Source organism: Brachyistius frenatus, unplaced genomic scaffold, assembly GCF_029030835.1.
Source record: "Brachyistius frenatus isolate BFR_SWC_R1_liver_20210118 unplaced genomic scaffold, ASM2903083v1 Contig_1, whole genome shotgun sequence".
NCBI lineage: Eukaryota > Metazoa > Chordata > Actinopteri > Embiotocidae > Brachyistius > Brachyistius frenatus.
The window spans coordinates 1,065,747-1,081,705 of NW_027210600.1; the positions used below are offsets into that span (position 1 = coordinate 1,065,747).

General features: G+C 39.5%; 1 non-coding gene across 1 annotated transcript; it reads right to left on the reverse strand.

The window, feature by feature from the left end:
* Positions 1–81: 81 nt before the first annotated feature.
* trnak-uuu (transfer RNA lysine (anticodon UUU)) lies at positions 82–154 on the reverse strand. Its single transcript has one exon. It is a non-coding gene; the product is annotated as a tRNA-Lys (tRNA).
* Positions 155–15,959: the final 15,805 nt, after the last annotated feature.

Sequence of the window (15,959 nt, forward strand, 5' to 3'; positions counted from 1 at the left end):
GTTAACAACAAAGATTTATATCCGTTTTTTTCTGCCCGAGCAGAGAATTTAAGAATTCTTTAGATACTTAAAAAGAACTTCCGCCCGAACAGGGACTTGAACCCTGGACCCTCAGATTAAAAGTCTGATGCTCTACCGACTGAGCTATCCGGGCTCTGAGATGGGTAAAAAATACTGTAATTCTTACAGTAGACCTTTGCGGTGTCTTTTTTTTATTGTTTAACAGGTTTCTCTTTTATAATAATGGTCTATGGTGAAATTACTGCAATAAACCTGTAAACTCACTACTGTAAGAAAGGCCCCAATGTTCACAAAGCCATACCCTGATTTGTTGTCCATAGCCTGTAAGTCAGAGCACTTTACAGCATCAAACATCCGGTCTGGGGAGAATCATTCACTGGCAGGGAATCCTGGAAGGAAACCAAATATGGCCTCACTTGCCAATCAGCATTCAAAATCGCCAACTTTTCATCATCCTCCTCCAAGCGGGGTGGTTGAGGACGAACCGAGATGTGTCTGCCACATGACCTGCTCGAAGCATTGTCAACATGCAGTGGGTGGTTAGTTGAAAGTAACGTGGTGTATAAATGGTTTGCTAAAAATAATTGACTGAAATAATTAAGGATTGAATAGTAATGAATGAATTGTTCTCGTAGTATCATGCATCACTCCCCTGATGAGTAAAATGCCACCTAGAATTCTGACTTAATTTACATAGAAGCAGAGTGAATGCCCCCATTAGTCATATGTGTGTAAAAATAAAGTTTCATTGTCCATCACGTGTTTAGATGACCAGCAGCTGTTGGTGGTGAAGGAAGAGGTTCCAGTCTGAACCAGGAGGACCCAAACAGCCCTCACATTAAAGAAGAGAAGGAGGAAGTCTGGACCGATCTGAAAGGAGAGCAGCTTCAACGGCTGGAGGAGGCTGGTTTCCATTCACTGTGAAGAGTGAAGACGATGATAACAGAAGCAGATGGAGAAGACTTTGGAACATCAGAATCGGCCGAGAACTTAGATTCACGTCGTCATCTCCAACCAATACAAGATGACCTTTGTGAGGTTCTGATCCTGAGACTGAAGACGGTGGTACTGATTGGAAAGAGACACGTGCATCTGAGGCAGGTTTAACCACTCTGCATAGTAATGAAGCCAATGTAAATGATAGAAAATGTAATAGCTGCTCTGAGTGTGCTAAATTATTTGTTGGGAAGTACAAACTGCAGCGGCACGTGAGAGAAACCATTTGGTTGTGATGATTGTGGGATACATTTTTCACATAAATTGCAACTCAAGAAACACAAGACAGATTTACACAAATAAAGAATTGCAAAGTATGAATCAGAGTCCACACCAGAGAAAAACTGTGCAGTTGAAGTGTTTTTTGCAATAATCATTAGACACACAGTTTACTGGATATGTTTTTTTTAGTTTTTGTTAGTTGGCAGCAGTTGTAAATGGAGTTGTTGATCTTTTGGTGAAGCTGTTCACCAGTAAGAGTTTGAAACTAGAGATACATGATGGTTTAGTGGTGATTTAGTTACTCAGCACTTCATAACATAGTTCCACGTAGTTTATAGTAGAAATTTAATGTTGAAGTTTGTGTGACCATAAGAAAAATGAGCTGGTCATCACAGGGCAGGTTGTGCTCAGTTGTTCATGAGGTTTATGTAGTCACTCACTCACTTTATAGCAACTAGTATTTGGCACAAAAATCAACTTCCAGTTGAACATTGCAGCAGATGCTCAACCTACGAGCACAATGCATTCCGAACAGCTGTTCGTAAGCTGAATTGTTCGTAAGTCGTTATATATTAACACATGTTCCATTATGCGGTCCTTTCCCTTATAAATTGTTCCGATCGTTGACCGATTCATACCAAAGGCACGTGCCACATTAGCCATCTTCTCACCGCTGTCCAACTTTTTGATAATGGCAACCTTCGTTTCCATGGTTATTGCCTGGCGTTTCTTACCACTACCACTATCATCACTTGCCTTACGCTTTTTGCCACTACCACTACCACTAGCATTTGCTTTCTTAGGCATGATAAACACGTGAGAAACGGGTGATAAATAGATGAGAAACGGTAAAGTATCCAAGATGGTACGAACTAAGATGAACACAACAACGAAGTGAGTGTTGGAGCAACGAACGAAGTGTTGGAGATGAGCCGGTGCTGCTCGGCGTGGGTTGCGGCAGAAAGGGGAATCAGTCGGATGTGGCGCGCTGTACAAAATACGAACTTGCGAACGCAATACGGCATTTTACGAACATTTATGGACATCCGTCAGCGGTTGTTCGTATCTACGAATGTTCGTAACTCGAATGTTCGTAAGTTGAGAACCCTCTGTATACGTAATGATACAACTAAGCTGGCTAAAACCATGACAGTCAAATATTTCTGCTCTAGTGAAAGTGTTTTAGAAATCTGTTCATTCAACTTTATGTTCACTTCGGTGTTTAGTTTGTTGTATTACTGAATTGGTCATTTCAGGACATTTTTTGTAATGTTTTATTGTTTGGTTATATTTACCCTTGTTCTTTTTAAATACTTGTAAATTCAACTTTCAGCAAACTGCTTTTGTTGAAGTCTTTTTTTTTTTAACTCTTCATGAAATCAAAATGTTCTTTTTTCAAATTGACTTGCATTGTTTGTCAATAATGTAACAGGATGTTGTCATAAGGGCTATTAGATGAAGGTTCTTATCTGGTGATTTCTGTTGTTTTAACAGTGAACAATTTACAGGTAGCAAATAGACTTAATAGTAGTTTGGCTTTTGAAGTCAAGCTCTAATATCACAGAATACAGTTTTTGTTCCATGTGCTTTCAGACCACAAACAAACCTCACCAGACTGTTTGACATGATTGTTAGTGCAGTACTGTATTACTATCTCTGTATCCTCTCGTCTTCATCCAAGTGTTAACACACCTTAACTTTGATTTCCCTCCAGTCAGGGTGCAGCTCTATCAGCATATAATATATTTCATTTATTGAAGCAGAATTACTTCCTGCCTTTATACTGTTTTATTGCTGAACTGTGAGCCTCAGCTAAGTCCCTGCTGTGGCAATGTGGAAAATCCTATCGAGTGCTATAACTTTACTTTAACCTAAATTAATCAATAAGTAATTCAGAACTCAGTTGATGTAATATTTCAGGTTTCATTATGCCCAGGACAAAATAACAAGTGTTAACTGTGTCTTTGGGGGCCAGCTGTGTCCCTTTGAAATCACAGAAATTGTTATTACAGTCATCAAACTGTATTAAATTGAATTTACTCATAATGTATTGATGTCTCTGAACTCATGTCCTGCCAGTCTTTGATCTGCCCTCTGTGTGAGACGGCTGCTGCCACACAACAAGGTTGATGTCACACACGTTCACCTCACTTTCATCTTCTACGCTGAGCAGCATCACTTTCCTACCACACCAGTGCTCGTCACACATTACACACAAGACAATATACCCACAGACTGATCCGACCTCTGTGGTGTATGTGACCCAAATATTTCATACAGAGGTTATTTGAGTATCTACTGTGGGCAACTGTATGTGTGTAAAGAAAAAGGAAATAGAAGGAGATGAACTGAGACTGCCGACTTGTGTCCACTTTAAATGAGGTTTTCGAATTTGGGCACCAGAATAAAACCCATACGCTGCTTAATTTCATAATTACAGATGCAGATGAACAAGGCCAGATCATGTGGCACAATTTCTCATGTAATCATGTTACTGTCACACTGTATGAAAGACACGAGAGCACATCTGCTCCAATCACTCCGGCTTGTTGGATTTTCTTACATTTTCTGGACACAGTGTAAACCCTTGTGCCATTATACGTTGCAATTAAAATATCCTTATAGCATCTTTATCAGAACTCAATATTAATACACAGCACATACAGTATGAGGCATCTTGCAGGAAACTCCAAAACAATGACTACAGTTTGTCAGGATAATTTCTCCTTTTAGCATTGATGGCCTTTTTTTGGGGGGGCATAAAGTCTAAACTCAAATATTACATTAACCCTTAAATGAAAACTGCAAATACAGCCAATTGTCTTTGAATCCAAATGACAGATTTACTTGCAATGTATGGACAAAACTAACTATGACTGCCCTTCTTTCATTGCCAGCTTGATTCGGCAGTGTGTATTTTTTAAGTTCTCCATTGTCGATGGATAGCACCTGGTAGTATTTTTGGTATCACCTCCTTCAAGGTTCTAAGCAAGCTGAACAGATACGAAACGGTGTTATGAAAACACGGCAGAGCACTGGTTGGTCAGAGAGAATCATCCCAATCACTGCTTGTGCAACACGGGACATCCCGCCCACACCCGCCACTGTTAACTAGCTAAGCTACGTAGCAGCCCCAATTTTGTTTAATGGTGGCCCACAGAACCACACAGTGGTCATTGTTGGCATCATTAAGGTGCAGACGATTCTTTGTTTGGTTGCTGTTGAAAGGACCCAGCAAGCTGTGGATGGAGCAATAAGTAATGAGAAGATATACCAAGACGTTGCTAAACCATTGGCCGCGCGCAGCTACGACAGGACATTCCAGCAGTGCAGCGAAAGATTTAAAAAAAAAAACTAAACAGCAACTACCGATTGATGAAGAACCACAACTGTTGCAGTGGATCGAAGAGAAAAAGTCGGAAGTGCTACAACTACAGCCACACTTGTGGCTTTATGAGGCTGTATGTATGTAGAGTGATGCTTTTAGTATGCCATCTTAATTTGGCTGAAGTATTAGTAAAGTATAATTAGTAAAGTATAGTTGAAGCTTATCAAAATGTCTTCAGTTTTACAAGTTTGTTCATAAATCAAAGTTTTGGACAAATAGAAAGTTTGATCTGATGGTAATAAGGAGACCCCGATGTCAATAATCACAGGGGTCATGAACCTTATTTCACAACAATCCATTCTGTATTTCACAGGACTGCCAAAGTAATGTGATTACATCATCTGTGAACCATAACTGTCAGCGCACAATTGTGCCAATCTCATGGACGCCGGTTACGTGTCTGCCATTCAGCCTCGCTGCCAATTTGTGCCAGTGGAAGGCAACTATTTCTGTTGTCTATTTCTGTATTTCTATTTCTGTCGTCTGTAAAACTGTTGAAACGACACATCCAACTACAAACTAGGACAGTTTTTACTTTGAGATAAACTTTTAATCCACACCATATTTATATTTGTAAAATCTCCCAGACATTAAGAATTGGACGTTTTCGCGACATCTTAAAAATGTAAAGTCAATGGGCCGAGCTGGAATCGGTGGGCGGGGCCAACGAGGAATAACACTTGTGCCCGTGTGCATTGAGGCGAACAACATCAAAGCAAATCCGGAAGCTAGAAAACTTTTAGAAGTGAGCGAGCATCATGTTTCATTCTAGTATCTCTTTTATTTCTTCTTCATCCACGGCAAACTCATAAGAAATATTTTGGCCTGTTACTCCATTAATAGTCAAAATCAGGGTCAGTAAAATGTATCCTTGTTAGACCATGAGCAGTTGTGAACAATTTTAAGGCAATTCATCCAAAAGTTATTGAAATATTTCAGTTTTGGTCAAAGTTTCGAGCTGCCCTTGGAGCCTTCCAGGCGCTGCAGCTACAAACCCACTTGATTGCGAGTAATAACCGTCTTGGCTTCATGCTCCATGGATAGCGTGCAAACCCATGACGAGCCAGTCTGGCCAATATACTCTGCATGCTTCCCAAACCAACCTACCGTACAACCTCTGCTCAAATGATGCTAATACACAGTAAGGTAATTAAACTGTGATTCTCTCCATACGGATGCTTATTACAACCTTTATGTAATCTGTGCTGCCCTCACAGCCTGGTTCTCAGTTTGGAGATCTCCCAAAAATTGCCTTGAGCACTTGAAACTAGGGAAAAGGTTTATTCAAGAGTTCCTTCAACAAGAGTTTACTTTCTGACTGTTCTCAGAGTGCCTGTTTCAGGCTCCTAAAGCGCTTTCGACCTTCTTAAATGTAAGCGGTATGATTCACACCTCGTTCAAAGCATTGGGAATTTACGATGTCTGTTATATTCAAGCAGAGGTAACAGGATCAGTTATGCCTCTTCTACTAAGATCTTTTACCTGGTGTCTGGTTCCTAAAAGTCTGTCTGCACGCTTGGTACTTTTGACCCTGCACAACAATGGCAACATGAAAACTGGGCACACAAGCTAAGAGTGTCTGTTTGTGAGGAAAAAGTATTTTTGGTCAGTTTATTTTGGCAGTCGAAGCAGAAGCCAACTTCTGTATCTTCTGTGCATGTCTGTCTGTGAGCAGTCAAATAAAAAGTTTGTCTGACCTTTGAGAGCAAACATTCTATTCATGGCTTTTGGTCGGCCTCCGAGCGCAAACACAATCACAGTTAAATGTAGCAGCCAAAACATGTTTTGTACCAAGAAATAACATACAGCATGTGCAAAGTGCACCTGAGGTCAGTCCCAACACTCTGCATGTCTTGCTAATGAATGCTTAATATGTCACTACTGTGGAATGTAGAAATAACACGTTAATATTCTATGCAATAAAATGCACCCTTTAAGCTGCAGCATGACTTGATTGGCTTGGCATGACTGGTTTGTTATAATGGTTAATGTTAGCAAACTGAAGCTATCTACTCACATATGATGAACATGCGTGGTTCTGTTCACTGCCTCTATGACTCATACTCGTACTAATAATGATAGTGCATTTACTATAATATCACCAAAGTGACTGTTGTTATGGTAAATTTACCTAATGTGCAACAGTTTATAACCAGATCATTGGTTCTCTGAATCACCATCATTACTTGATGTACACTTATGAACATCGGTATGAAGGGGAATCTGTAAATAAGATTAGACCTTGACAGATGCTGGATTTTTTTTTTTTTTGGGCTCATACAGATATTAGGAACTAAAAAAGTTCAGATCTTTATATATAGATATTGTCTATATAAAATCTATAAACACTGTTTTTGCAGTGATCTCTCCAATGTGGTTATCAAGCACCTTTTAAACCTGTGACAAAGTTATGTAATGGAGGCAGGATATTTTACAGTTTATCATTCACAGTGACATCACTGCACAAATGTGAATTTATTAATCATAAATCATATCGTAATCATCAAATAATAAAAAAAAACAAGAACAATTACTATTTTTTTCTGAATTATCCTGTGTAAAAAAAAGATACTGATACTGATATTTCTGTTCAAGGCAAATATCGGCTGGTGCATCAGTCAAGCTCTAGATCTGTGGAATTAAAATAAATGAATAGAAGAAGGGCAACCTCAAGTCTCATGAATTTGTCATTACAGCTGTAAGAGTGACTGTCCCTTTGAGTTTCCGTCCCCTCAGTACTCGGAGGAGACGGCAAATGTGTAGCTGTGGGGCAACCATATTAGGGTGCTCCCTTATAAAGGAAATTGATTTGGGGAATCCCTCGGTGTGAAGTAATCTCTGGCAAGTTCTTTGTCACCAAATACAGAGACTAGTTTATATATCCTGTGTCCAAACAGACAGGTCATGCATGTATGAATATACTGTATAAATATCCTGCCATCATAGGGAGCCTCTGTGTATGAGTTTGAACTGCTTTATGTGCAACAATGTACAACACTTTAACTAAAACACAATGTGTGAATTTGATCATGTCACTCGTAGCTTCTGACTCAGTAAACAGCCTGTAGGGTTGGAAATGCTGGGAAAAGAAAAAGAATAAAGAAAAGAAAACCTTCTGTGCTTTTACATGTTTGAAAGTATTTCTTGAATATCTGTAATCAGTCAACACTTATTAATGATCAACTACTGTCTGACCATTTGGCTACTGAACGTTTTACTTTGTTGATTAAAAAACATATTTTCCCAATTTACCACAGTTTACTTATATACATGTCAAAGGGTTTAGATGGCCTTCTGAAAATGTGTTTTGTTATGAGGGGGATGAGAAGCATGCTTCTTTTTGTACACAAGTGAAATCTAGTGAGGAAATAGCAGTTAAACTTTAACAATTTTGAGGGCAAAGGGTTTGTTTGTGTAGTGCATGTGACAACAGAGCAGTCAGTAATTACATAAATGCCCATGCTTTACTCACATGTGCTCAGGCATCCTTAAAGGTTCAGTGGGATGGATTTAGGAGGATCTTTTGCCAGGTATGGAATATAACATTCATAAGTATGTTTCCATTAAACACCTGAAACACCTGAATTATTGTGTTTTCGTGACCTTAGAATGAGTCCTTCATATCTACATAGGGAGCGGGTCCTCTTCCACAGAGCCCGCCATGTTGCACCGCCATGTTTCTACAGTAGGCCAGAGGGGACAAACCCAAACACTGGGCCAAACAGAGGGCTTTCGGCGTTTGTCATGAGTTTGTCTGCCATCATAGATTCTCTTTCACTCTTGGAAGGCAAGGTTCAGGCCATGGCTGTTCAGTTGGTTGCAATCTGCAACCTCACCACTAGATGCCACTAAATTCTACACACTGCTCCAAGTTGTGTGCACGGTGTGCTTGGCGCTCAATTAGTTAAGTTGTGACTGTGAGGCAACGGCAACATGGAGGATGTCTAGAAGCCGCAGAGGCTAACCGTTTAGCAAGCTAGCAGGTGGATAACGTCATGCAGGCAAAGGCATAATGACAGAGGGAAAAGTAGAGACTGTTAGGAACATTAACAGAAAAATAAAACAATGACTAAAATTACAATTTTGAATTATCGTTCAGTGAAAAATAAGGTTCCATAGCTTCCGCCATTTCTGAAAACATCAGCAAACACGTCACAACTTGGGAGCGCTGGGTTTTCGGGAAAAACGTAAATACCACAAGAAGGCAGAGTTCTTACGCCGTCTTCTCGTGAACACGGTAAACACGACCCCATTTGAAGGCACCGATACTCCACCACAGCTACGTACTTCCACACTACACTGCTTATGTACACATACGAGAAAACCTGACCAACCGACGGCAAGAAGAGCTCCTTCACTGGTTTTTGTTTGGTTGAACATGAAAAAGTGTTGTTGTTGTCTTTTAAGACAAAAAAAAGAGGGAGCGAGAAAACAATCACTTATCAAGAACAGTTGTTTTTTTTCTGTCATTGTCCACAGTCGTCAACACAAGAATGTGAGCGTATGGGGAAAAGTATATGGTCTGTACTTGTATAGTGCTTTATCACCTTTTGGTCTCAAAGCTCTTTAACATGGTTTTCCCATTCACCCATTAATGAGACAGATCACCATGCAAGATGCTGCCATCAGGAGCAAATTCACACTGATGGTACACCATCGGGAGTAACTCAGGGTTCAGTGTCTTGCTCAAGGACACTTAGGCGTGTGGACAGGAGAAGCTAGGGATTGAACCACCAACCTTCTGATTAGTGTTCAACCCACTCTACCGCCACAGCCTCCCTAAAAAAGTAGGTCATGATGTACCTTGATAACACTATTCAAATTTGATATTCTTTATTGGTACTAATTAAGATAAATTGACTGATTTTGTCAGAGCACCCATGTCAATGTAATGTGAGGCAGGCTGGAAGTTTGTTGCTTGCCAAAGTAAGAACTCCATTTATAACGGCATTTTTGTTTTAATTAGAACTGTTAATATTTGCACAATTCCTTCCATCCACACTTTTTTCAACATTTATATACCTTAAAATTTTAGTTTATTGTATCTTGGTTTCACATTGGAGGGAATGTCAGCAATATGTTTCAGTGGGAGATTAAATATGTGGATACAAGAAAGACGCTGCAGGAACTGTTTTATCAGTTGTCCTTACCAGTTTTTAGTTTACAAACCTGCTTTAGTTTGTCTTCCTTCTAGCCCTTAGCTTAAAGCATATGGTGGGTTTTGTGACATTTATCAAACTTTGTATTTCTGTCAGAAAAAGTATTTTTACATTCATTAACATCGCTTTAAATAAAACAGCACTTTCATCTTTCATTTGCCAGGATCAACTTTTTATCAACAACTTCTCTAACTGCAGGATGCTAGTATCAAGTCTAGTTATGCATCATTAAAAGAATTAAAAGAAACAATAATAATCCATTTATATTTAATGAAAAACATACAACTTGCACCAGAAAACTGCACAAATAATTGTTCTTATTAACAAGGGGTCTATTGGTTTTGTACCTGTTAAAATTTGTATTTAATTTAGTTTGTTCTATGGCATACCAAAGTGTTCAACATTTAAAAATAAAATGTTGTATTAATTAATCACATTAATAAATTGAGTACAATATGTAAATGAGAGAGGATTAGCAAAATAATTGTATCTTTAATACATGATCTTTATTTACATTACATTTCATTTAGCTGACGCTTTTATCCAAAGCGACTTACAATAAGTGCATTTCAACCATGAGGGTACAAATTCAGAACAACAAGAATCAAGAAAGTAAAGTTTTCTTCAAGAAAGCCAAACTACAAAAGTTCTATCAGTAAGTGCCATTTTAAGTGCTACTAAAGTTCTACTATTCAAGGTAAAGTCTGAAGAGGTGTGTTTTTAGTTTGCGGCAGAAGATGTACAGAGTTTCTGCTGTCCTGATGTCGTTGGGGATCTCATTCCACCATTTAGGAGCCAGGACAGCAAACAGTCTTGATTTTGTAGAGTGTTTAGCTCAGTGAGGAGCAACAAGCCGATTGGTAGAAGCAGAGCGGAGGGAGCAAGCTGGGATGTAAGGTTGGACCATGTCCTGGATGTAGACTGGACCCGATCTGTTCACAGCACGGTACGCAAGTACCAATGTTTGGAAACAGATGCGGGCACCTACTGGTAACCAGTGAAGGGAGCAGAGGAGGAGGAGGATGAGGAAGAGGAGGAGGAGCGGAGTAGTGTGAGTGTATTTAGGAGGTTAAAGACTAGTCGTGTTGAATGTTGAATAACGTGTTGCTGTAGTGATGTTGGCAGTAAGGGAGAGTTGACTGTCGAGTGTCTCCGAGGTTCCTAGCAGTCAGGGTCGGGGATAACACAGAGTTGTTGAAGGTAGTAGTCAGGTCGAGGGTGGGAGAGCCTTTCCCTGGAAGGAAGAGCAGTTCAGTCTTGTCGAGGTTAATTTTCAGGTGGTGTGAGGACATCCACTGAGAGATGTCAGTCAGGCAGGCAGAGATTCATGCTGCTACCTGTGTTTCAGATCGGGGAAAAGAGAGGATCAGTTGGGTGTCATCAGCATAGCTGTGGTAGGAAAAGACATGTGAGTGAATGACAGAGCCGAGAGAGTTGGTGTACAGAGAGAAGAGGAGGGGACCCAGGACAGAGCCTTGAGGGACACCAGTAGTGAGAGGACAAGGTTCAGACACAGATCCTCTCCAAGTTACCCGGTAAGTGCGGTCGTTGAGGTAAGATGAGAACAGGGAGAGAGCAGACTCTGAGACACCGAGGTCCTGAAGGGAGGAAATAAGGATCTGGTGCACCAGATAAGGATAAAATGAAAATTAAATGAAAATAAAAATCTGATGGAAAAAAAGATTTGTCTCTTCCTCTTGTTTGCATTGCGGCTCCGGAAAGTCTCTTGTCAAGCAGGCTCTGAAAAGTCTCTTTGGTTTTCTCTCTTATTTGCAAGTTATTCATTTTTTGTTTTACTTTCCACATCTAATTGACAACTCCCACTGTGTCCTTATCTTGTGACCTACAACCAACTCAGTGTTACCATACGAAAGGAAATACAAAGGGAATGGGGGTGACTGTCAACTGTTTGTCACACTGTATAAAAGCTGCCCTACGGAGGAGATCTGGGAGCAATGCTGGACACCTCTCTTTGAGGGTGCATGTATTTGCTCCTTCTTGCAGGAATAAATGTCCGATATGTTTGATTTTGAACCAAGCCTCTGAGTAATTTTTCCAACAAAATCCAATGACATTCCTTTGGTGTAGTGAAATAAAACAAGACATTGACTGATGGTAGAATGTCAACAAATACTTTGTTATATTATCACTTCCTATTCTGAGATATGAAACTCATGATCAATTGTAGAGAAAAAAGACAGCAACCAGCACTACACACACACACACACACACACACACACACACACACACACACACACACACACACACACACACACACACACACACACACACACACACACACACACACACACACACACACACACACACACACACACACACACACACACACACACACACACACACACACACACGACTGGTTGCAGAGCATGATTTGGATTCTTTGAGGCGTATATCAGAGCAGCCTTGGCATTAGGCTACACTTTCTGTATAAAGGACATACTCAGACATATTACACACTCAAACACTTAACTTCTTAAAGGCTTTCACGTGGTAATGCAAATACTCTCCCACCCAATCACCCACATCATCCCTGTCATCACTGTCCCATGACTTCCATTGGTGCAGAGTGGAGTGGGAAGGAAACAGGTCAACTTAAGTGGTTGCACGTTCAGCAGCTCCACTCATATGACTGCCGTGCCTTCAGATATTACTGCAGAAGAAGAAGGAGCACGCAATGGACAATGATCCACTGAAAGCCTGGGAATTTACTTTGGGATGCCTATTTCAGTCATTGATAAGACTCAGCCTAGTTCGTTCCAACACTTTCCTACCGAGCAACTTTTGTGTTTTGTGTTTCTGGAGGCCAATGAAAGACTTTCTTATTTTACATATGCACTGTATGAATTAGTGTTTGGAGACAAAGTAAAAGAGTACTTTGAAAACAGTAAATTGGAGTCACATTTAGTGGACAGTTCAGCATTTTGAGAACTGTGCATTTGCACTTTTTTGTAAAGAGTCCATGAAAAGATCGATACTGGTCACAACTGTCCATGTTGAATGAATTGTCAGCTTGAAGTTGGTTAGCGTATCATAAAGCCTGAAACAGGGGAAATACCCCGTACACTGTGCTTCTCTGGATGTCTCATTGATTTTAAGGGGCAGCTGAAGAAATGTAACTTCACTTTAATTAATTAATTTATTTCAAATGCAAAGCATTTAATTTTTTTCATTCTCAACATTCGAAAATTGTCATTTCATGACTCAAATGAGGATGTTGACATTTTAAAATAGAAAATAAAATTGTCTCTGACCAATTAAAAATATTCTGTTAAATTCCGAATCAACTTTTAATAATTTCATATATCTGTCACAGATATTCCTGTCATTAGTTATATCATTATATGTTTTTATTTATTTAATATTGATCTATTTGCAATTCCATATTTCCAGTAGGCTATTTGCTAACCTTAACTAACCAGCTGCTCATCGACCTCTTGACAAAGAAGCAAAGACTGAAACACTTAGCAGCTAAAGAACCAGATATTTCCTTCGGGAGTTGGTGGACACCAAAAGTAGATCTAAAAAAAGAATGTTTATACTTCCAGTTTTTACAATGCTTTGGAAATACATGTGCACTAATTATGGGCTGTCGATGGAGTCCGAATTTTTTAAATAAACGAATTACTGTAATAAACTAGAGACAAGTGAAAACATCCACACCATACCACTCACTGGTATGTAAGTCTTAGTAGACAATGGCCACGAATACCAATATGCAGAAAGGACTCTGGCATCCTCTTGGCTGTGCGATTTAACCAGGTGAACGGATTAAGAATGCGGTTAAGAAAACACTGTAGTTCTGCTGGTAACAAAACATCTGTATGAGCTTGTTTTTCAGTTACGTCTCAGTATCTTGCTTTGACTGAGGCTGAATGTGAGTGAAGTCAGTGTAGCTCTGCAGAATTTGCTGACCACATGAGCAGACAGCGGTGTGCTGCAAGCAGGATGACACTGATTAGTGACAACCAGACGGCAGCACAGCAGGACCCTGTCAGCAGTCGTCCAGAGACGACTGGAATGTTAAGTTTCAACCACTGCTCTCATTTTCCAAACTTTTATTTTTCTGTGGCATTAAGGATGTAGTCGACATTAGAAAATCCTGGGGGCAGCAAAATTAATGTCTAAATAATCTCAACTTTCATAAAATCATCAGTGACGTAAAATCCAGATAAAATATTTTCTCCCTGCGGTGTTTGCTATTGAAATATTTTTCCGTCTTCCTGAATTATAGAATTTGAAGGGTTATGTTTTTATTAGATGGCGACAACATCCATTGAACATGCATCCACTGAACATGCATCCTCAGCAGGCTTAAACTGTGACTGTTAAATGTACAGTATGTTGTTTGCTCCATTACAGAGGACTATAAAGGTTGTATCAGCCCCAATGTATTTTACTACTGAGAATTTACAATAAAATAGTTTAAAAAAAAAGACATTAGAAACTCCTCTGATCAGTCCTGTAGATTAATCCATTTCTGAGCTATTCATCCCAGCTCACAGTGAGCTCCAAGCATATTGACTTAGAGCACAGTGTAGATGGACAACATGACAGTCCTCCGGAAGGGAGGGCAAAATATCTCAATCGCCCCCTGGTGGCTGGTTGAAACTCTACACCTCTCTGTCAGGCCTCATATCATTTAACCATGGAATTATTTTCAAAAGGAGCACCAGATCACCGTTAAGGAGTGATAAGGAGTTGTTTTTTTTGGAGACAACCCCTAGTGGCACTAAGTATTGTACTTTAAGGTACTTCTGCATTGGCTTCTCTTTTACTTGCAGTTCAAGATAATACATATATACAGTCTATGCGTGAAGTTCATGGGTTGTAACATGAAACATGTGGGCTGGCAGGAGGCAGGACCTGAATACCTCTCCTATAGATCGCAGACTCTGGCTGCAAACATTGACTGCATACAAAATGACAACAGAAGCACAAAATGGCAGTGCCCATTTCTGTGATATTGTGGTTTTATTAGAAGTGTCGACGCCTCGTTCGTGTCGCGGCTGTTCATATAGCTCATAGCACAAGAAAATATTACAATGCCACTCATGTTCTGCTGCCATCAACCATCCCTCAGCTGCTAATGTCACTTACTGTCACTTTCATTGACCGTTGGCTTTGTGTGCCACTATGACAATTCTTAAATTTAATATAAACTAATAAAACAAGTAAATACCAATAACTATAGCATTATGTCCATAGCATGAATGTCCAAGACATGTTCAATGTTTAACACCACCGCCTGGAAAGTATATCATGTTCATGAAATCATTGACTCATGCATTACCTAGATTTGCACAATATCTACTAGTAAATAATTGACCTATGCCCCTAGGGAGTGTTATATGGTGGAGGAAATTATGATATTTACTCTTGGTAAGTGTGTAAAATTGCATGTGTACCAAAAACCAGCAGGGACATTTCAGGCAGAATTAACATATGCATCTAGAATAAGAGCGACATACCACTCACAATATGTGATGTTAGCAGCGTACAGACAGAATACTCAGTAAGGACGTAAAGATGAGGGCTTTAAACCCTTCCTGGAGTGTCAACCTTTTTTAAATTTCTGCTGGTTCATCAGCTCGTGAAAAAGAAAACAATGGTCATGAGTGCATTTATGAAGCAATATTTCTTAGTCATTCCCTTTTGCATTATGATTGCTTAGAGAATCCTTCCTCTTTCAAATCAGCATCCTTTTTTTCTCTTTTAAACCGATGTACATTTTGTATTATTGTTTAATTTAATCTTTATCTGAATGTCTTATACATCTTTTTTTTATTCTGTCTTTTAGCCCATGAACAACATCATAAATCTTCCGGTTAACCTGCTAGATAGATTTGCAGACTTCATCAAAATTTCTTCATACCTTCCTAAGTTTAATGTGAAGTTGGTTTTGACTTGACCATAACATGATAATGCAATATTGAGTGGAGTTGCTACATGGGTGTCAAATGTGTGTTTTGTGAAGAAGATTCACTAATTTCTTACAGCTGCAAAGAAAAAGTCAAATTGATAGAATTGAGTTTTGATGTCAATTGTCAGCGTCATGTTTTTATTATCTGTTTATTTGGTGATTGAAACCCAAAGTTGGGATTGTTTGTTCTCGAAGCATTTGGACACACCACCGTTTCAACAGTTACAGCGAG